The sequence below is a fragment of the Primulina tabacum genome, chromosome 3 (assembly GCF_025594145.1).
Source record: "Primulina tabacum isolate GXHZ01 chromosome 3, ASM2559414v2, whole genome shotgun sequence".
NCBI lineage: Eukaryota > Viridiplantae > Streptophyta > Magnoliopsida > Lamiales > Gesneriaceae > Primulina > Primulina tabacum.
In genome coordinates, this window is record NC_134552.1 from 21,317,241 (window position 1) to 21,341,073 (window position 23,833).

At 37.2% G+C, this 23,833-nt stretch overlaps 1 long non-coding RNA gene and 1 pseudogene across 1 annotated transcript; both read left to right on the top strand.

Moving 5' to 3' along the window:
• The first annotated feature begins 1,018 nt into the window (after nucleotides 1–1,018).
• On the top strand, nucleotides 1,019–23,051 carry LOC142540999 (3-isopropylmalate dehydrogenase 2, chloroplastic-like; annotated as a pseudogene).
• LOC142541000 (uncharacterized) lies at nucleotides 6,923–10,662 on the top strand. Its single transcript, XR_012819200.1, has 2 exons — nucleotides 6,923–9,896; nucleotides 9,978–10,662. It is a non-coding gene; the product is annotated as an uncharacterized LOC142541000 (long non-coding RNA).
• Nucleotides 23,052–23,833: the final 782 nt, after the last annotated feature.

Below are 23,833 nucleotides of genomic sequence, written 5' to 3' on the forward strand. Positions count from 1 at the left end.
CATTTAATAGATCTACTAGTTTTAATATTAGATCTATTAAAATTGGTCTATATAATAATAGTTTCATTTAACTGTTTATCAATTTTTTACACATATGATTTAAAGTAAATAATAGTTTATAATAGATACGATAACATATATAAGTTTTGTTTCAGGAATATAATTATAACAATGTGTTTTAACATTTAATGTTAAAGAATCTAATATATTTATATCAGTCAACGATAAAGATAAATTGGGATAAACATCAAAATATATTGGACCATGAGCCACACTAGATTGAATTATTCCATTAAAGATTGTTTTCAATTCAAATTTCTGCCATCTCTTAAAACTGCTATAAAGTTTTTTGGTCAGTTTTTTAAAATTAAAGGTCTAAAAGCAATTTAAATTAATCAAATATATAAGAATTTATGAATTTTCCTATAAGGTAAAATATCTTTATTATTTAATAATCTTAAAATCATTTCTTTATTATGAAGAGGTACAGATAATTCTGTAATCTTAACAATTTGTTTAAAACTGATCTTTTCAAAGATTCCTAATTTATAGTATATTTTAGGTTCTATTTTAAGAATAATCTATTTATTTAATAAATATAAAATATATGATAAATCATATTTTTCGTTTAAACGGTTATGAACAGTTTTTCATTTCAAATATATTCATTAAAATAAAAAATGCTAAATCATAAATCTATACTATATTATACTATATTATTAAGTGTAAGGACATGATAATAACTACCTAGAGAGGACACTAACTTTTTTTTCCAATTTTACCCTTACATGATACTAATATTACACTTTTGTTTTTTGTTTTAAATTTCAACACACACTTTTATTTTTTTTATTTCAACCATCCAAATATCAATTTAGTCCCGCCATAATTTGTCAAATTTCAATTTAATCCATCGATAATGATAAAAAAAATTGTACACGCGCGTGTGCAGAGTAACTAGTAAAAACTAATAACATTGCTATGATATCACCAGTGTTACCGGTTGCGTAAAAACTGAATGGCGGCCGCGCTAAATCTCAACTGCAAACCCCACAAAATTTCAATGACCTCACTCCAAACCCTCCTCCACACGCGGCCCTAAATTCTCTGGAATCCGCTGCCTAGCCATCGCCTCACCTTTCAAAAGTTACACAATCTCTCCTCCCCGGCGATGGTATTGGTCCCGAAGTCGTCTCCATTGCTAAGAATGCCCTCCTGTGCGTCTCGTCCCTCGAAGGTACAAAGAAGTGAAGTATGAGGATAAAGTGTGAACCTTTTTTTGTCACTCAGGAAATCGGATACACTTTGTACTTGCCAACCACACATAAATGAAATAAAAATAGTAAATTAAAATTTCATCTATTTGATTTTTCCGCCCCCTTTCTAGTTAATGTATGTTCGATTGCAGTAGAAATTCTATTATTCTTTTCACTGGCTTGGCTTGATCTTCCGCTTGTGCCTTGATGGCATGAATCCTTGGTTGAAGAATTGATTGGCTAGTACCAATTTGACTTGCGATCTCATTATAACATTTATAAAAAAGACTGATGGCTTTCTGGGTATTGGTACCATAGAGATTGAAGCTGAACCAGGTAAAAAATGATGACTATTGCAGGGTTTGAGTTGAAGTTCAAGGAAATGCCAATGGGTGGAGCAGCCTTGGATTTGACTGGAGTTCCCTTACCGGAGGAGACCCTATCTGCTGCAAAGGAGTCTGATGCTGTTCTTCTTGGAGCCGTTGGAGGGTTAGTATGGCTATATAAAGGTCAATTGGATTATACTTCTGTTTTGCATTTATGTGTTGACTTTTTTCTCAACTTTTGAATTTGATGTGAAGGTATAAATGGGATAATAATGAGAAACACCTAAAGCCTGAGACAGGGCTGCCTTCAGCTTCGGGAGGGTCTTAAAAGTGTTTGCAAACTTGAGGCCCGTTACTGTTTTACCCCAGGTGAAAAGATGTGTGCTCAAGATGATCTGATTCTCGTTTCTGTTTCTAAATTTTCTACTGATTTAAAGTTGAGTGTGCTATTTGAATTATTTAGAGTATATTTTTAGTGGAAATTAGTCGCCAATAAACGGAATATTTAGCTTATAACTTGATCCTGAATCTAGACGAATAGATAGCCCGATTGAGATTGAAGGTCGAAAATTTTTCTAAACTGTGAAGATTTTCGCTATTTAGGATCTATTATCCAAAAGATTTGAGACATTAGAGAGGATGTAAACCATAAATTAAAGCATGGTGGATGAAATGGATGATGACATCAGGAGTCTTATGTAATAGAAAAATGCCTGCGAGATTGAAAGGAAAATGTTATAATAATATTGTTCGACCAGCTATGCTTTATGGCTCGGAGTGTTGGGCCACTACGGGACTACATATGTATAAGATGACGGTAGCAGAGATGCATATGTTAAGATGGATATGTGGCAAAACGTACAAGAATAAAATTAAGAATGAAATAATTATGAGCTATTTAGTTATAGTCCTCATTGATGATAAAATTAGAGAGAGACGTTTTGCATGGTTTGTCATGTGAAGATGAGACCTAACACGTCTCCAATCCGACATATCTTAGATTGACATGTTAATAGAAGGAGTAGAAGGTGGGGTAGACCATTGAAAACTTGGATAAAGGTGGTTAAGGAAAATATCTTACATCTTGATTTAAGATTTAAGAGATTACACATAGGAAAATCGTTTAGTTTGGAGAACTAATATCCATGTAGTTGACCTCGCAACTAGAGAGAATGCGTTATGATGTTGATGATGATATATTTAGTGGAGACTTTAAAATCAAGCAAGAGAATTAAAAATTCAAGTTTGAATAAATTTTCCAGAATCTCCAATTGGTTTGGCGAGAGCCTTGCCTGCTATCTGATACCTGTGAATTTATGTGGGTTTGGAATGCTACGATGGACTTTTCTTTGTATACTGTAAGTTTATGATTTTTTTGTTGGCATATTTTCTCCATTTGGTTTTGATATTTACCACAGCAGGTCATGAAATTGAATAACATGAACTATTTTGGTGTTACCAGTCATCTATATTGTTTCTAGTTTCCTGTTTATCCTTCAACTTCTGGTTTTTAGCTAACCATTGAACATTAATAAAATAAATTCCAATCAGAGAAAAAGAAAAGATGTATAAATTACTAGTCACCACATTTGACCTTGGATTCACAATCCATTCATCTAAGGTGAGCTTTACGCATGTCTCAACCTATAGGTGCAGAAAGGAATTGTTTCGTGATCAAAGCATGTCCTTTACTGAAATCGTTTGCTTTGACCTGCCTTCGGGTTGAAGGTCTATGCATCGCCATGCCTTGACTGTAGGTGTGCCATTGTGACTCACCTTCTCATAGCTGCATTCATAACTTGTTATTGGGAATTTGAATAGTGCTGTGACCATGTAAAGGTCATGTTGTGAAGAGTCTATCTTCTGTGACAGTTAGCAAGTTTAATATCGAAATTAATTTAGGTAATTAGGCTGCATTTATTCTATTTTCATAAATAGAAGTCGCGTTGTTTATAGATGTATAGAACTCAAACATGCTAAGCCTAAGAGCTAGTGCTGCTTGCCACATTAACGCTCAGTTTTAAGATACATTGTTGAAGAAATCAACATCCTGTTACACTGCACAATTTTGATTTATGAGATTGATTTAGAGTTGTTTTATTCTCTTCTCAAAGAGAAATCACATTAGTTTCCAATTATGTAGAACCTATGGCTGTGTTTGTATTGAAGGATTTGAATTTGTGGGAGGATTTTAAATCAAAACGCATGACTAGGTCGGAGATAGTATATTTGAAATTGAAACAAAAAAATATATTTGAATAACATAAGGGATTTCAAACTCTTCATTCTAATCTTGAGCCAAATGGATATAATGGAATTGTGAAATCAGCTCAAGTCCTTCCATCCAAATGTAAACTATGGGGTCGTAAATGTGTTATGTTCTCTCTATGAATTTCTGAGAATATTTGAGGACGAAAATCAAACCAGTTCAAGTTAACTGTTTAACAATGGTTTTTTCATGGAGAGCAAGAAAATCACTAAGTTCTGGGCTGAATGGCTGCCTCAGCATATCAGACACTTCTTTGATAATATAAACAATATGCATAAACCTTTGCTTTTCATGGAAAGTAATGATCAAGTAAACTAAATTTTCTTATAAAGTTCAAGTTAATCAAGATATTAATTTGTTATTTCCTCTGTGCAAATTCTGTCTTACAGCCTTACTAAATGACCTGTTCTCGAGTAATATAAGTACTGTGGTGTAGTCTTATAATTGCAATTTAATTAAGATGTTTGGTCATTTTCTCCGTGACAGCAAAATTTGTTTACTGGATGAGCTCTTCTCATCCAAGTTTCTGGTACACATTCATTTATTTTTCTCTTTTGCCTGTATGTTGAGAACTGTATAAAAAACGTGGAGAATATAGTATCTCAATTTCATGTTCTTCTCAATGCATGCAGCCACTAATGACCTATGTATTTGTGATAATTCTTTACCATTTATTACTATTGAAAATTAAGTTCTTATTTTTAACTTCTACTTGGTAGTTGGCAATTTAAGTTTGGTGACAAATATGTAACGAGGCACTAATTTATTGAGAAAGGATAAACAAATAGTCTTCAATATTCTTTTTTTCTTGTTCAGTTAATGCTATATTAATCCACATTTGAATAAATACTATATTTTTACTTGTATTAGTTAGTGGATGCCTCAACCTTATTGAAAGAAGTCTCTGAGGCTGTGGATCTGATGGTTGTAAGGGAACTTACAGGAGGTTAGAATGCACCATCCGAGAAATCATTTATTTTTGTCCATTGTATGTGTTATTTTTTCCTTCCATAATGTTCTGCTATCTTAGAATTGTTCTTATCTCTTCAATTTAGGTATTTATTTTGGCAAACCAAGGGGTATAAGCACGAATGAGAATCGGGAGGAATGTGGGTTTAACACTGAGGTGTATGCAGCTCATGAGGTAGTCTTCTAAGTAATATTTGTTTGTTTATTCATTTCTCTACTGACTCCCATACGTTGGCTGCTTGAGTCATTCTTAATTTGCCCGGAAACATAGTTGTGAAAAGTGCAAGACACATTAAAGGCCTGAAGTATTCTCGGGCTTAAGCGCAAAGCTCACACTTTACTTCCGTAGAGCGCAATAAATAAAATGTTCTAAAAAAATAAAAATAAATTCAACTTTTAAAAAAATATGAAACATATATCAAATATCGAGATCATCATAATCTTCATATTTTAAAATCAATAGTTAAAAATGCAAAAGATGAGGTGACACAAGGGCAAATGCGATGGGGGGGAAGGCAACGTGATGTTGGGGTTTTCTATGCTCTTTTTTATGGTAAAAAAGGACAAATCTCACTTTAAAAGGCAATTTCACATCTATCAGATTTATTTTTATAAAAAAGTCTGTTTTTTCCAAAGCGACGCACTTTGAAGTGGCTTTGCTGCACCTAGCACTTGAAGCACGTGCTTTTTATCTTTTGACAACTATGCCCGGAAATATGTACTTTTGTAACTTTTTCTAGGCCTTGAATCTTGATTTTATCATTATTAAAAAAAGAATACGCTTGTCAATGCCCACTTCATTAAAGTTTTCTGCTTTTAGCAATCAGCTTGATATCTATGATTCCTGAATCTTGACATGCTATTATTCCCTTCTCAGATTGATCGTATTGCTCGGGTTGCATTTGAAACTGCTCGTAAATGTCGTGGGAAGCTCTGTTCTGTTGACAAGGCAAATGTGTTGGAGGTATATAAGTTTCCTCCCAGTCATCCTTCGCATTTTAGGTAGATAATATTTGTGAGATGCATACCGTTTAGTTGTCTCTGCCTTCAATGTGCAAAACAGTTCTATGTAACTTACATATATGGAATCTGGAGTGTGAAGATGCTAATAAAATAGTAAATTAATAGAAAATTATGAATCACATCTTATAGATATGATAAGCCATAATATTTGATGATTCACGGGAATACCATGCAAGATTATGAATGCTAATGTTTTAGTCATTACCAGAATAAGGCATCTATTGGAACTTGTCTTCACGTACTCAAACTTGGCAAACTTTTATATGTTGGCTCTGGATGCTTTTACTTGAGATTACCTAGCTTGGCAGATTTATCAGTGAGCGCCGATGGGTTCACCATCCAACAAGTCAATGAATTATCTAACAAAGAATGATGATTGGCAAGTTCTACTGTGAAACCAACGGTATACCACCTTATGTGGCCCGAAAAATCGATCCAAATGTGATTTTTGTTAAAGAGTATTGGGATCCTAAGTTTGATTGCACGAGGCTTGTTATGGATATGTATGCATATTGATCTAGAAATGCTTATGCCACTGGTGATTAGAATTTTGTTTGTGTTGAATTTTTAAATTGAATGAATAAGTTAGGAGAGAGAATACAATAAAAGCTTTAAATGGACCTATGATTATTAAAAAAGCAAAGCATACTAAGATTTACAAGTGCCAGAGTCTAAGCACGATGCAGGTCAAAACGCGTGTTTTATCAAAGTAAAGCAAAATTAATAATAGTACTATGAATTTAGATTGTGAAATAATTATATCACGTAGAATAATATGAAGTTTACAAGTCTTTGAACAACATAAAATAAATCTTTCGTGAGTACAAGGAAATACAAATAATTATATTATGATTGATTTCACTTGAATTAGACAATTCTTTCCTTTAAGGCACACTTATACTGCATCATGGGTCTTTAAGGCGTACTACTGAATATGAAAGTTATGTGATATATGATTTTTTTGGGAAGCAGATATACGATAATTTTGATAACATATCATTTTTTTTAATTTCTGATATTCCCCTCAAGTTGAAATGACAAATTAAAAAAATTGAATTATTCTAACTTAAAACAGAAGTGTCCTGAAAAAACTCTTGCACTGTGTTGTATTAATCTCAAAGCAATAATTGGCTGATAGTCAAAGATTTGATAATTTTCTGTTGAACATCAAGAAACCGTCATCATAATTGTGCTCATAAGTGGGAAGATAAACATATATCAGACAACAGAGTGTGATCACATGTAATCTACCATGTGACTATGATAACTAGGCAGACGGTAGATAACCTGAAGAGTGGTTGACAGTAACCTGGATGATTTCCCTTTCCTTTTTTAGCAGTACACAAAATAGAGTACCTTACTTTATAGGTTTCCTGCTCTAACGCCATATTGAATTTTTAAATACTTAGAAGAGAGTGAAAAGAGAAAACAACATAAAGATGGTGATATAATCAGGAAGATTTGATACCATATTTTTATCTAAGATATTTTCTAGCTCCATTAAAGGGTCTTGATTGTGTTCAGAATTGAGTCAGATTGATGAGAGAGAGAACGCACTGTTTGGTGACGGAAGCCAAAATTTCGAGATAATCATTCCATAATTCGAGTTATCCCTTCCATACTTAAAATAGAGCCATAATTAATAAGATTTCGTGTCTCTCATGTATAAATTTCGAAATTCACTCCTGGTTGAATGTGAACTGCTTTCTCGTACAGATTCATGCTATGTAGCACGGATACCTTGATTTTTTTTTTGGAAGTATCGGATACGACACGGATACGGATACGATACGCGGATACTCGTGTCGGATACTCCAAAATCCGTGTCATTGACTTTTTTAGGGTTGACCAGCCGGATACGTTTTGGACACGGCGAGGACACGCCATGGATACGGCGTGGATACGTTTTTCGGATACGTTTGGGCAAAATTGCAAATATTTAAAAGTTTTAGGGGTCAATTAAAAAAAATTAAAATTTCTAGGGACTAAGAGGAAAATACTTTAACATATATTGGGCTGGGCTTTTAAATTCCAATATACATTTGTCGTATCTTTCTTTCTATTTCTGCTGAAGCCGTTCTCAACAATTGCGCGTCGCCCTTCTTCTCTATTTCTGCCGTTGCTACTGCTGCCACCGACGCCGCCGCCGTTGCCGTCGCTACAGTCGCCGCCGCCGCCGCCGCCTGCAACCAAGCGGATAGTAATCTTTTTTGCATCTCTCTTATCATAAATAAATTAACTTTAATTTTTTTTTTTTTGAAAATCTCTTGGTTATACAGTGAGTTTTCTATCTTGTTTTACTATAGGAAAATAATTTTCAGGCATCACAAAAGAGTTTAATGTTATAACATTATTTGTAAGAAAGAGGCTTCGAGTGAACTATTGGCTATACAGTGAACTATTTGTTGTAAATTAAAATTTGGTCAATTTGGATGACGGCGTATTTCATGGGCCATGACTGACTTTATGTTTCTTGCTTTTCATAACTTCAAACAGCCAATTTGCAATGGAAATTTTTCAAAAGGAGAGTATACAAGAGGACGTAGATGATTTTTCTCCTTTGTGGAAATTTGTAACGAAGATTGAAAAGGGAGCTGGTGGAGGAAATGTTACTTGGTCGTGTAACATATGTACTAAAGTGTGCAAGGGATCGTACTCGAGGGTGAAAGCACACCTATTAAAACTCAAAGGACTTGGAATTGCGGGTTGTGTGGCTGTTTCAATAGATCAAATAAAACATATGCAACAACTTCTGGATGACGCAGAATCGAGAAGGAAAAATGCTAACCGAAAGAAGTACAATTGCCTTCATCATCTGCATCAAACATGGCTTCAAAATCCTCATGCAGTAGTCCTTCCTCTTTGCAAAGTGACGATCCAACAAAGAAGAGGAAAGGAACACTTGGCCCTCTTGAAAAAGCTTTTAATTTGAATGCGAGTGATGAGTTACATTCTGAAATTGCGAGGTTGTTTTACACGGGGATTATCTTTCAATATTGCTAGAAATCCTCATTATATTCGTGCTTTCAGTATGGCTACTCAACGAACGATTCCAGGTTATCTTCCACCGGGATACAATTTATTGAGAACTACACTTCTTCAAAGAGAAAAAGCTCATATTGAAAAGTTGTTGGAGCCAACAAAAGCTGCTTGGAAACAAAAAGGTGTTAGTATTTGTAGTGATGGGTGGTCAGATGTACAAAGAAGATCACTTATTAATATCATGGCAGTGTGTGAAAGTGGTCCTATGTTTCTAAAAGCAATAAATTGTGAAGGTGAGTACAAGGATAAAATTTTCATCTCTAAGTTGCTCATTGATACCATAAATGAAGTGAGACATCAGAATGTTGTCCAAGTGGTCACAGATAATGCTACTGTATGTAAGGCCGCTGGGTTACTTGTTGAGGCAAAGTACCCACACATATTTTGGACACCTTGTGTTGTGCACACTTTGAATCTTGCTTTGAAGAATATTTGTGCACCGATTGACTCCGTACAAAACAAAGAAGTCTTTGAAGAGTGCAAGTGGATAGCAGAAGTATCAGATAATGCTTTGATGATCAAGAATTTTATAATGAATCACAATATGAGATTATCGATGTTCGACGATAACTCGAACTTGAAGATGCTCTCACTTGCAGAGACTCGATTTGCTTCCACAATCATTATGCTTAAAAGGTTCAGGCAAATCAAGAAATGTCTTGAAAACATGGTGATTAGTGAAAGATGGGATCTGTACAAGGAGGATGATGCTGAAGGCTAGAGCAGTGAAGTACAAGATATTAGATGATCAATTCTGGGAAAACATTGATTATATACTTCTTTCACAAGTCCAATTTATGAAATGCTAAGGAAAGCAGACACTGATCATCCTTGTCTTCATTTAGTATATGAGTGGTGGGATGAAATGATATAGAAGATTAGAGTTGCTATTTCGAAAGGGCCTCACAGTGGAGATTCAAAGTTTTGTGAGATTGTTCATGATATTCTGGTGCAGCGATGGAATAAAAGCAATACACCTCTACATTGCTTGGCGCATTCTTTGAATCCGAGGTAAAACTCTAAAAAATTTAACTAAGTTTTATCAAAATTATACATATCAGTTCATATTTAATTATCAATCTTTTTATATAGATATTACAGCAATGAGTGGCTCCAAGAATCTCCCAATCGTCTTCCTCCTCATAGGGATATCGAAGTTTCAAGAGAAAGAAAAAAGTGCATTGAAAGATATTATTCTTGTTCATCAGAACGAAGAAGTGTCAACGAATAGTTTGCCTCTTTTTCAGCCGCCATTGATGACTTTTCTGATAATGATGCAATGCGTGATCGAGGTTTGATGTCTCCAACTAAGTGGTGGGTTATACATGGTGCTTCCACACCAACTCTTCAAAGTTTAGCTTTAAAGCTACTTGGGCAGCCTTCTTCTTCTTCTTGTTGTGAGAGAAATTGGAGCACCTACAATTTCATACACTCATTGAAGAGAAACAAAATAACACCACAGAGAGCGGAAGATTTGGTGTATGTTCACTACAATCTTCGTCTTTTATCAAGGAGGAGTCCACATTATAATGAAGGAGAAAGTAAGATGTGGGATGTTGGAGCGGATGCATTCGATTCCATGGACATGGAGGGTGCTGCTATCCTTGAAATTGCGAATTTGTCTCTTGACGAACCTGAATTGGAGTCAGTCTTATTTACTGATGAAGGCAATGTTGGTGATGAAACCGATATGGATGTTTAATTTTTTTTTACTTGCTTAAGATGGATTTTGCGTTTAATATTTTGTACCTAAGATATCATGATTAATGAAATATTACATCTATCTCTATAATTTTTACTTTTCAATACTAAATTTATATAAATATAAATATATATAATATTTATATATATTTTAATGATTGTCGTATCCTTGCCGTATCGTGTCTTATATTTTCAAAATTTGACTTGTCGCCGTATCCGTATCGTATTCGATACGATACTCGTACTCGTATCCGTGCAACATAGGATTCATGTTGTATCTGGACTGTATTGCAAATTTTCTAGCTTCATTGTTGAGAAAAATGTCTTGTATGCAATATTTCTTTCCAATTATGTTGATATCTATCCTTAAATTCGAATAAGGTGTATCTCTTGCATTGGATTTCGAATTTCATGTACTTATTGGTTTGGAATCTCAAATACCATGTATTATTTAATAATTTTCGAATTTATTATAACTCAAAAATAAATTCTTATACATGTTTATATTTAATTAATTACATGCCCAAAATTTGGGTTCTCATATCCTTCCCTCCTTGTTGGAAGTTTCGTCCTAGAAACTTGAGTTGACTTCATCTTTGAATAGATAAGAGTATTTTTCTCGACTTCTTACTCTCAGCTCCCACGTGGCTTCCTTTTCTACATGATTATATTGTTGTACCTTGACGTAGGAGATGAAACGTCGTCATAGTTCTACAATCTCTATGAATCTCAAATAGTCTTGCTTGTAGAAGTTATTATTCTAAAAGGCTCAACTAATTTCTCTGTCTCATTAATTTATTAACAATTTCTTAGATATGAAAGAGTGTGTAGCACCACAGTCAAACAATACGTAAGCAGGCACTTTCTGAATTTGGATGGTACCTGACACACATCATTGGCGTCGTCTGCCTCTTCCTGGGTTATGGCAACTACCCTTGCGTTAGGTTTGTTCTCCATCAGCTTGTTGGGGTTTGCTCCTGCATTTGGTCTTGTTCCCTTGTTGGGTCAAGTTGGCCTATTGGCTGTATCGGGGCAGTTGGCTATACAGTGCCCTGGCTTCCCACAACCAAACAGGCGCCAATGGATTTACGACACTCTCCGGTGTGTCGGAAATGACAGGTTGGACATTGCTTGATCTCTTGGTAGCCGGAAGCGGTCGGAGGCTTCTTGGATGGTCCATGTTGGGAAGACTGGCCATTGAAGGGTCGCTTGTTGTTGGATTCTCCTTCTCTATGTCAGCTATTCGTCTCTGCTCGGATGGCTGCCCCCCATCATTTCTGCAAAGTCGGCTGCTTGATAAACTGCTAACGCCGACTGAATCATGTTGTTCAACCCTTTCTTAAATCATTGCATCTTCAATACTTCATCTGCCATAATCGTTGGGGCATACGTTCCTAGCGCATTGAAGTAAGAGGTGTATTCTATCACCGGCATCTCCGGAGTCTGGACAAAATTCTCAAATTCACTGAGCTTCTACAGTCTATCTTCTACTTGGTAGTATTGCTTAAGGAAGGCGTACTTAAACTGTTGCCACGTTATTGTTCCTGCAGCAGTCATAGCGGGTGAAACTGCTTCCCACCACTTACTCGCCTTGTCATCCAGAAAAGGTACGACCACGTCCACTTTGAGAATCTAAGGAATTTCGAGTATTCGTAGTTGCGTTTCCACATTCTTGATCCAACTCTGGGCTGCTTCAGGATCTGAATCACCCACATATACTGGGCATCTATTCTTTCGTGGGGATTCGTAGTGGAATTTGATCTCATTCTGATGAGGTGGAGGAGGTGGTTGGTTGGGATTCTGATTTCTTAATCCCTAGAGGGTAGTTGCTACGGTTGTCGCAATAGCCATTAGGTCCGCGTGACTTAGATTGAATTCGGGTGGAGGTGGATTGTCATTCTCAGTCCCGCTATTAGTGGTGGTGTTTTGGTTGCAGTTGCGGTTATTGCGATTGTTTCAATCTGTTGCCTATAAAAGCACAATAGTTTTAAGATTGTTGCAACAACAAGGATAGTGCGATAACTCAATTACGAGATGACCCAAGGAATAAATCAAATAACTTTGTAATGATTTCAGTTGAAGAAAAATATAGATCAAAATTTTCGAAATGCAAAAGAAAGCAAGAGAAGCAATTGCATTACAAATCCTTATTACAACTAGGGACTCTAACACTCAATCATCTACAATCTCGCCGTCTCCCACTGCCTCATCCTCCATTGGGTCTTCCATTGGTTCTCTTTCGAGTTGCATATTGAGAAAGACTTCTCCTGGATGATGGACTTCATTGAAAAGTTGTTCGTTGTGCAGGGTTAAGTTCTGCACGGACATTTGCAGTTCCCAGATAGTCGCTGCATCTTGATTATGACGTTGTACCGCCGTGAAGCAGATCTGTTCTCTTTGGGCCTTAAGCTCCGCTATCTCGGCCTGAGCAGCTGCTAGGAGTTCTTTGGTCGCAGCAAGCTCATGTTCCGCCTTATCATGGTAGTGAGCGAACCTCTGAATGTCTGCTTGGAGGTGCTCTCTCTGCTCCTCGAAGTCGTGTCTTGTGGCTAGAAGCTTATTCAAATCTCCTACCAACTCTGCATTGTCTTCTCTCTCTTGAGTTAAGGATTCCTGAAGGTTCTCGATAATCTCATCCTTGTCTAAGACACGGATGATGACACTCTTGCGAGATATTCCCGAAGTTTTAAAGATTAGTTTTTGTTTATAGCTTCCGCACTGTTAAGACTTTTTATTATGAGAAATGAACTAGTTTTGGTATATACTGTACTACGAGGCTTGTTGTTTGGCGATTATGTGATTGTTGAACAACGCCGGTATCGACTAAGACATTTAAGTGGTATCAGAGCCACCGAGTTCATAATCCCGATGGGGAAATATTTTTCGAAGTAGTAATCCAATTTTTGGCCGAGCCTACCTTTCGAAGGAAATTCCAAATTCGATACCACCACTTGTTCTGAACTTCATGTGACATATGCTTTCAATCCATATGTTAATCTCAAAATTTTCTATTTTTGGAAAATTTTTCCATTATTTCGACGGTCCCATTATTGCACAAACCTACTGTTCAGTACCTTACATGTTGATTATCCATATATTTTATTGTATTCTGAGCATTTCCTTTTCTTGATTTCAGGAAATGGCTCATACCTGGATCTCAGCTCGCAAAAGTGTCATCACCCCTATCTGAGACAAGGATGAGATTATCGAGAAACTTCGGGAATTCTTAAACCAAGAGAGAGAAAACAATGCGGAGTTGGTAGGAGATTTGAATAAGCTTCTAGCCACAAGAGCTTGCATCATTACCACGTTTAGTCATTGTGGCAATTAATCAAACACTTGGTCTGCACTACAACACTCAGTAGCGAAAATAATAAGAAGAAGGAGATACCAACTACCACCAAAGCTCAAAAACTGAAACAAAGAACGCCCAAATAGAGAAGCAGCAGAACTGAATCACAAATCGAGAAAGAACAAGAACCTAAATCCCCACGCGATCCTAACAGCAGCGAGAATCAAGTGCCAAAAAGAGCGAAAATCGGCAGTGCTTGAAAATAATTCTGGTCAGCACAATAATACATCGGCTACTCCAATTGATCCAACGAACAATATCAAATCTACTGATTTAATGACCCATGGAGTGCACAACAAAGATAATCGTGTGCCATATGCAAGCTTATTCAAGAAAAATCGTATGGCTAATGCTAGCTATAAGCTGGAATTTATGGAAACAGGTACTGGTGATCTGAAATTCGAAATGGAGGATATTGATTCTATTGAAAAGACTTACGGCATTTGTTTGTTGGGATATATCATCAGTGGTAAACCTCCTACAGCCGCTTTATTTGATTTGGTTCGTCGATGGGGATCGGATATTCGCTTTCAAACTCATGATAGTGGATGGATTGTGTTCACTTTTCCAAACACTGAAATGAGAGATCGTATTCTGAACGGAGGACCATATTTGGAGTTTGGTTTTCACTTGTTTCTTAAAGAAATGCCAAGATGCTTTAGGTTTCGAGAAGAGGATATGAACTACATACCGTCTTGGGTTCAAATTCATGGCCTTCCCCCGGATTGCTGGAATTTTAATATTCTTAGTAAGCTAACATCTAGGGTTGGACACCCGATTCATATGGACATGCTTACTCACGATCGTAAAAGAGTCAAGTATGCGAGAGTACTAGTTGAAGTGCATCAAAGCCTAAAGTCACTGAGTTAATGTTGATTTGCCTATAGGTAAAGTGGCAGTGAAGTTTTTCTATGAACATGAAGTCAAATTCTGTGCTAAATGCAAGATGGCAGGGCATGCGACAGATGATTGTAAGAGCGCTATTAACATTGATGATGCTCAAGCGGAAGTGTATCCAAACAATACTCATACCAGACAAAGATCTCGAAGTGTTGCTTGGAACAACAGAAATTCTAGGGGAAGATCGAGATATGGGAAACGTTACTCTCATGCACCAGCCCGGAACAAGTCTGCTGCTACTGTCATTGAAGAGCATACGAAAGATACGTATGTGGCAGAAACATCAATTATCAAGGTAACTCCCCAAGAAAATGTTTCTAATGAAGTTATTATTGAAGAAATTGATGTGACACAGGTAAGAGATAATGGAAAAAAAATCATGGATAATAACGATAATCAAGACAAGGGCTCGACTGAAGTCATTGAGGAGGACTCGGATGGATTTCAAACAGTGGCTAATAAGAATAAAAATAAGAAAAAGAAGAAAGGGAAAGGTACAGTAGCGAAGAACCAAGGAAATAATAAAGAAATGACAGAATTTTCCGAGGACTTGGAAGGGGATAGTTCTTGGGACACTGAATTGGTTAATTTGAAAAACAAAAATAAGAACAGCAGATATTTTGGGACTATGGAGAAGGGGCGGCAACCCGTAATTGCCTCCGGTTCTCAATGATTTTCGCTTGTTGGAATATTAGAGGCTTGCATAAGCCTCTAAAACAAAAGAGTGTTCAAAACTTAATACACTCTCGTAGGTTGGATGTAATGGGTATTCTAGAATCGAAGTTTGACGGAAATGCTCTCCATTATATGATGAGAATTCGCTTTCCAGGTATGCAAGCTGTACATAATTTCCAATTAAGCAATAAAGGTCGGATTTTTGTGATTTGGAATCCGTTATCAGTGGTTTTAACCACTCTTAGTATGACTGATCAATTGATACATGTTCATATTGCTTGCGTGAAATCTAATATCAATCTGAATATGTCTTTTGTTTATGGCTTGAATTCGATTGTGCAAAGGAGACCACTTTGGGATGATTTGAAATTGTTTAGTAACTCTTGCTTACTGCCTTGGATTACTTTGGGTGATTTTAATACAGTGTTATCTCCGGATGATAAATTGTGTGGATTGGCAGTGAGAAATTATGACACGAAAGATTTCGTTGATTGTGTTACTTCTATTGATTTGGTGGATATGCAACAAGTTGGGTGTTTGTTTACGTGGAGCAGTCCCATAGTTTGTAGTAAACTCGATCGTGTCCTTATTAATCAGAGTTGGTTATCTTCGAATTTTAATGGTATTGCTGAATTTGTTGCTCCGGGTTGTATATCGGATCATACTATTTCTGTTGTGTCTTTATTAAATTCCAGAGATACGAGACAGAAACCGTTTAAATTTCTCAATATGTGGGCAACTAGCGATTGGTTCTTGGAAATTGTGAGGGAAAATTGGAGATTCTCCGGCCATGGTACAGCTCAGTTTAGACTTAAAGAGAAGCTCAAGAATTTGAAGCATCCTCTTAAAAAGTTAAACAAAAGACACTTTAGCCATATTTCTTCTCGGGCTGCAAATGCGAAACAGAAGCTTGATATATTACAAGATGATATGCTACGAACAGACAATATTCCACAAGGCTATAAAGAATGCAAGAGACAAGCAGAATTATTACTTGAGGCGGAAAGATCATTCATTGCACAAAAAGCAAAGCTCACTTATCTACAACAAGGTGACAGATGCACAAAATTCTTTCACGATCTAATTAAAAGGAATAACAAAAAGAATGCTATTGTTGCTATCAAGAATGCAGGTGTTGTCACGGCCGATCCAATGGAAATTGCGGAGTTATTTGTTGCGCATTACAAAAGCTTACTCGGGCAGAAAGTTCATAGACATCATATAGACAAGGAAACGTTGCTTGATGGCCCTCGCATTTCTCCTGATAAATGGGACTCGATGACTATGAAAGTGTCTTGTGAAGAGATCAAAGCTGCTGTGTTCGACATAGACAATGAAAAATCCCCGGGTTCTGATGGTTTTGGTTCTTTTTTCTTCAAGAAATCTTGGGATATCATTAAGGAAGATGTTATTGGCGCTACTTCTGAATTTTTTAGCGCGGGCAGATTACTTAAACAGTGGAATCACGCTATAATCGCATTGATACCTAAGTCTAATGAAGCATCTTCGGTGAATGACTATCGGCCGATCTCTTGTTGCATTGTGTTCTAGAAAATGATCGCAAAAATACTATCCAATAGACTAGCTGCTGTTGTGAGGGACTTAGTTGATGGTGCTCAGGCTGCATTCATTCGAGGTCGTTCTATTGTTGACAACATTCATTTGGCACAAGAGCTATTGAGAAAATATGCACGCAAACGAATTTCACCTAGATGCATCCTCAAAGTAGATGTCCAAAAAGCACATGACACGGTGGATTGGTCGTTCTTGGAAGAGGCTTTAGTGGGTTTCAATTTTCCGCCAATATTTGTGCGTTGGATCATGGAGTGTGTCTCAACAACCTCTTATTCGGTTGCAATCAATGGTAATTACCACGGTCATTTCAAGGGTAAACGGGGATTAAGACAAGGTGATCCTTTATCCCCTTTCTTATTTACTCTTTGTATTGAAGTGCTTTCTCGCTCGATCAAACGAATGTCCAGATCCTCGAGCTACGGCTTCCACCCGAAATGCATAGATCTTCGCATAACACATTTGGCTTACGCCGATGACTTGTTGCTACTTTCACGTGGTGATATTACTAGTGTCACGAGGATGGTTAATTGCTTGAACAATTTTGGGGACACAGCTGGATTGCGAGTTAATTTGTTGAAGTCTAATATTTACATGGCAGGGATTGATGAAAACACAAAACATGATATTGTACGTATTTCTGGATTCACACAAGGTACGTTACCTTTTCGCTACCTTGGTATACCCCTAGCTGCGAAACAATTGAAATCATCAGATTCTTGCAAGATTGTTGATGCTATTGCTGCTAAGATTAACTCATGGCCTAGACATTCTCTTTCTTACGCTGGTAAGCTTGAGTTGATCAGATCTGTCATACAAGGTATTGAATGTTTTTGGCTATCGATCCTTCCGGTTCCAAACTGTGTCATTGACTCAATTCACTCATTGTGCCGCAAATTTGTTTGGCCATCGAAGCGCCCCCCTATAGCGTGGGAGACACTATGTAAACCTCTATCAGATGGTGGATTGGGATTGAAAAACTTGAGAGCTTGGAATCTGGCATTGATTGCTAAAACTCTTTGGAAGATACATTTGAGGAAGGACAGTTTATGGATCAAATGGGTTAATCATTTCTATAGGTCTTTCGGAGATATTTGGAAGTGGAGATAGCATAAAGATGATTCACCGCTGATCAAGCAAATCTTATCTATAAGGGATGTTTTGATACAGAGAATGGGCTCGGTTGAAGATGCTACTGGCATCTTGCATTCTTGGTTTCATGATAGGAAAGGGCTAAATCGCGCTTACATCTGGTTTGCAAATTCTGTTGGAAGATGGCCTTGGGAACCACTGATTAATCGCCCATTCATTCTACCGAAACACAAAGTTACTCTCTGGCTTATGGCACATTCAAAGCTCCTAACTAGAGATCGACTGCCATTCGCTACAGATAAGTCATGTGTTCTTTGCAATTCCCATCTCGAGTCCAATAATCACTTGTTCTTTGAATGTTGTTTCTCGGCGGCAATTTGGATAGAAGTGAGAGAATGGTTGGGTATGCGCAAAATTATGGGATCACCTGCGGCAATTCTGAGAGCTTTCCAAACCTGCTACAGAGGTAATTCGATGCTATCGAGGATGAGGATTACGGCCCTTGCTTCTACGGTTTACTACATATGGAATGCACGAAACAAGAAGATGTTCGATGATGACACACAGCAAACGGATGACACACAGCAAACGGATGACTTAGTTCGTAGGTAATTCGATGCTATCGAGGATGAGGATTACGGCCCTTGCTTCTACGATTTACAACCAAACTTTTTTACCCTAGTTTTTTTAATGATATAGTTCATTAAAAAAAAAATGGAAGACTCGATGGAGGATGAGGCAGTGGGAGATGGCGAGATTGTAGACGATTGAGTGTTAGAGTCCCTAGTTGTAATAAGAATTTATAATGCAATTGCTTATCTTGCTTTCTTTTGTATTTCGAAAACTTTGATCTGTATTTTCCTTTAACTGAAATCAGTACAAAGTTATTTGATTTATTACTTTGGTCATCTCATAATTGAGTTATCGCACTATCTTTGTTGTTGCAACAATCTTAAAACTGTTGTGTTTTTATAGGCAATGGATCGAAACAATTGCAATAACCACAACCAAAACACCAACAGTAATAGCGGGACTGGGAATGAGAATCCACCTCCACCTCCACCCGAATTCAATCTATAAGCCACGCGGACCTAATGACTATTGCCACGATCGTAGCAACTACCCTCCAGGGATTAGGAAATCAGAATCCTAACCAACCCCCCCTCCACCTCATCAAAATGAGATCAAATTCCACTACGAATTCCTACGAAAGAATAGATGCCCAGTATTTGTGGGTGATTCAGATCCTAAAGCAGCCGATAGTTGGATTAAGAATGTGGAGATGCAACTACGACCACTCGAAATTCCTGAGAGACTCAAAGTGGACGTGGTCGTGCCTTTTCTAGATGACAAGGCGAGTAAGTGGTGGGAAGTTTCACCTGCCATGATTGCTGCAGGAGCAATAACAGTTTAAGGACGCTTCCTTAAGTAATACTACCGAGCAGAAGTTAGACTGCAAAAACTCATCGAATTTGAGAATTTTGTCCAGACTCCGGAGATGTCGGTGATAGAATACACCTCTTACTTCAATGCGCTAGGAACGTATGCCACGACGATTATGGCAGAAAGAGTTCTGTAGATGCACCAATTTAAGAAAGGATTTAACAGCTGATTCAGTCGGTGTCAGCGGTTTATCAAACAGCTGACTTCGCAGACTTGATGGGGCAGCCATCCGAGCAGAGACGGATCGAACAGAGACGGATATCCGACGTAGAGAATGAGAATCCAACGACAAGCGACCATTCTCTGGCCAGTCTTCCTAGAATGGACCATCCAAGAAGCCTCCGACCGCTTCGGGCTACCAGGAGATCAAGCCATGTCCAACCTGCCATTTCCGACACACCGGAGAATGTCGTAAATCCATTGACGCCTGTTTTGGTTTTGAGAAGCCAGGGCACCGTATAGCCATTTGCCCCGATGCAGTCAATAGGGCAACTGGACCCAACAAGGGAACTAGACCTAATGCAGGAGCAAACCCAACAAGCCGATGAAGAACAAACCTAACGCAAGGGTGTTTGCAATAACCCAGGAAGAGGCAGACGACGCCAATGATGTCGTATCAAGTACCATCGCAATTCAGAAAGTGCCTGCTTACGTATTGTTTGACTGTGATGCTACACACTCTTTCATATCTCTAATAAATTAGGACATGAGCTAGAGAAATTAGTTGATCATGAAATTGTTATGCGCTCCTTCATTTCTTTGAAATTTCGGTCGATCATTGTTATTTCGTTTTTCCCTTCTTGATGTGACGATAATGTGAACTATGTTATGGCACTGTGAGGATTCCACCGGATATGGGAGGGAATCCCAAACATATGATATGACCCTTACGCGTTGGGGATGCAACCGCTATATGGCATCGCTCCTTTAAAGGAGTAAAAATTAGGGATTGACGTCAGTAAACCATGGAACTAATTCTTGAACAATAATCAGGCCTCCATGCTGTCGAGAAGAATAGTTGAGAAGATAGCATCGGAATACCCAGATGTTGAACTCTCACACATGTATGTTGATAATGCCGCCATGCAGCTTGTTCGCAACCCAAAACATGTGGACTCTCTGGTTCATAGTGTAGACCTTCTCAAAACAAATATTCTCTCAAAGAAAAGCCATTATACTTTCTTGCACTGCAGTTTGATACCATCGTGACCATAGTTTTCAATAGCGCCCGTAGCCCTCGCTATAGCGAATAGCGTAGCGAAGCGACACCACATCGCTACGCGCCATGGACTTTGCAATACCGCTCGCTATCCTCGCTATTGGCACTATAGCGACAATCGCGATAGCTAAAATAGCGACGCTATTGCAAAACGAAGCTACATGCTTATTTTTTTGTCCTTTTTTTTTCTAATTTTGGCTTTTTTGGCATGTACTTAGGTTTTTGCTGAAAATTATATTTTTCTGCATTTTTTGTTTTATTTTTGTGTCTTCTATTATATTTCAATGAAAAAACTTAAAATACGTTCAGGTTTTAGCATTTTACAATTAAAGTTGATGGAATATTATGCTGAAAATTAAGATTTTTGAATTGATGTTACTATATGCTATATATTATAAATTTATATACTTATGGCGCTTTACTTTCAAATAACTCTCGCTACGCTATTCGCTATGCGCTATAGACACGGGCAACCTTTGCGCAACGGGGCGCTATGGGCGATTTACAACTATGATCGTGACAAACAACATATTTGGTGATATTCTGTCTGATGAAGCTTCAATGATTACTGGAAGTATTGGGAAGCTTCCATCTGCATCTCTGGGTGAATCGGTATGAGCAATTAGTTTCTGTTTGATTGTTTAAAAACTCAACGTTGAATTTTTTTCCTTTTTAAAGCCTGATTGGATGGTTTTTAATCCGCTGGATAGGGACCTGGGTTGTTTGAACCTATACACGGTTCTGCTCTCGAGTCAATACTTGTTGTCTTTAAATACTTATTAGTGGTATTTTTACCGTCCAAATTTTGTTTAAATAAAAATTTACAGGATAAAGCAAATCCGTTTGCGACAGTTCTTATTGCAGCCATGCTATTGAAATATGGCTTGGGAGAAGAAAAGGCTGCAGAGAGACTTGACTCTGCAGTCTTGGATACTCTAAATCGAGGGTTTCGAACTGGTGACATATACTCATCTGGATTGGTAATATATTCCTAAATAAGTTATCTTTGATCGAATTTCAATTTTTTTAGCTAGGTAGTTATTTTCATATTTATTAGGTGCAGTGAAGCGTATAGATGTTGTAAATCCTAGGAGCAGGTGCAGGCACGCCTTATTGAAGTGATACGATTAGGCACACACCTTTTCCAAATGATGCGTCGTAAGGGATAATACACTAGATTCTATATCTCTGAAGAAAGTAATGCATGTAATTTGCATAATCTATTTTACAAACTATGAACCAACAATAAAACAATTTTTTGTTAGTGCACGATTATTTCTATTACTATTTATAATGCATCAATCCCGTAAGGTTAATTTTTTGAGCTCTTGGCGTTTCACCAAAAAACATTGACAAAATCACAAACCCTCTATATTAAAAAAAAAGAGAGAAAGAAAATTACACACCCTCCACATAAGTTATTCATTCACTCCTTTTTTAATTTATTTACAGGTGGATCTTCTCTCATTAACATGTTATTGGTATAATTCAATGCAAATTTACAAAGTATTGATTTGTTAAATTTTCCTGACAGAGTTGTGCCAGGACCACTATTTCACGCACACGTCAGCTAATTTAAACAACCGTAGGAAGTGTCAATATGTGTGTTTCACTGAAGGACTGTGCTTTATTATAGACAAGACAATGCACCTGGATTGCATCTCACTAAGTTAAATGTATTTATTTTCACACGCACATTGCTTAGCTTAAGTAACCACAGGATGGGAAGTGTCAAGATTCTTGTTTCACTGAAGGGCTGCACTTAATTGTAGAGATGAAAATGCACCAGGATTGGGTCTTATTGACTTTCATGAATTTATTTTCACGTGCACATTGGCCAGTTTATGACCATAGGAAGTGTCAGATGTGTGTTTCACTGAAGGACTGCGCTTTGCTGCAAAAATGACAATGCACCTGGATTGCATTTCACTGCATTCATGACAATATTTTTCTTTATTTTGTTCCATCGTCTCTTAAATGAAATAAGCAATGTTTTCTTTTCCAAATTAAGCTCTGTAAAAATGAATTTAACCGTGTACTAATTGCTGCTAGCATTTGACTTGCCACGTTCTTCAGAAATTGGTAGGTTGCAGGGAGATGGGCGAGGAAGTGTTGAAGTCTATAGACAATAAAGTCCCGGCTTCGCTCTGAAAAATAATTATCAAGCTCGAAAATCCTGGAATGATGGGCTCGCTATTATTAATTAGATTTTTTTAAAAAAAATTAGTGCTATTTGGTGGTAAATTCTCATTGATTATTATTGCAGTTAATGTTGAAACATGTTCTTACCTTTTTGAATTGGAAATTTGACTCCTGTTGGAACATTAAACCGCGGGTTCTTTATTATTAATTTTTTTGCGGCATATTTTGTTTGCTGATATTTTTATTTGTTCCTTTATGCTTAGATTTTAACTTCATATTTGTCTCGATTTGTTTTTACTGTTTTCAACAAATAAATCATAGAAATTTATTTTCAAAAAATATTTTCGCTTTCTGGGTTTTTTTATAAATAGAAATTCGCTTCGGAAGTTAAATTAATCCTCAAGTTATTCCAATTATGTTGCCTACTACGCCAAATAATCTAACCCAGAATGTGATAATACATGTACGGTGTTTCACTCCAGTATATTCACTGAGCATATCAAAATCTAGGAGTTACCTCAAACAAAGTCATAATAGCACTGCCTCATTTAGACAACCATGTTCATTAAATGCTCAATCAATGGAGACTAGTATTTCAAAAGGGGTCGAGTTTCGTGTCTGGTGATACAATAATATATCGAGATGCCATGCATAAATGGTGCATGCAACGAACAATGAAAACATAAACAGATATTTCATATCAAGCAACAAGCATCATCTCATTGAGGAGGGAGCCGAACCGGTCAAGAGCTTAGTAAACCTTCCACCTTGGGAAGCAGGAGAGAGGTTGTGGAAACAGCACAGGCAGGCAGGAACTGCGGAGAGACTCCTATGCAACCGTCAGTTATTTCA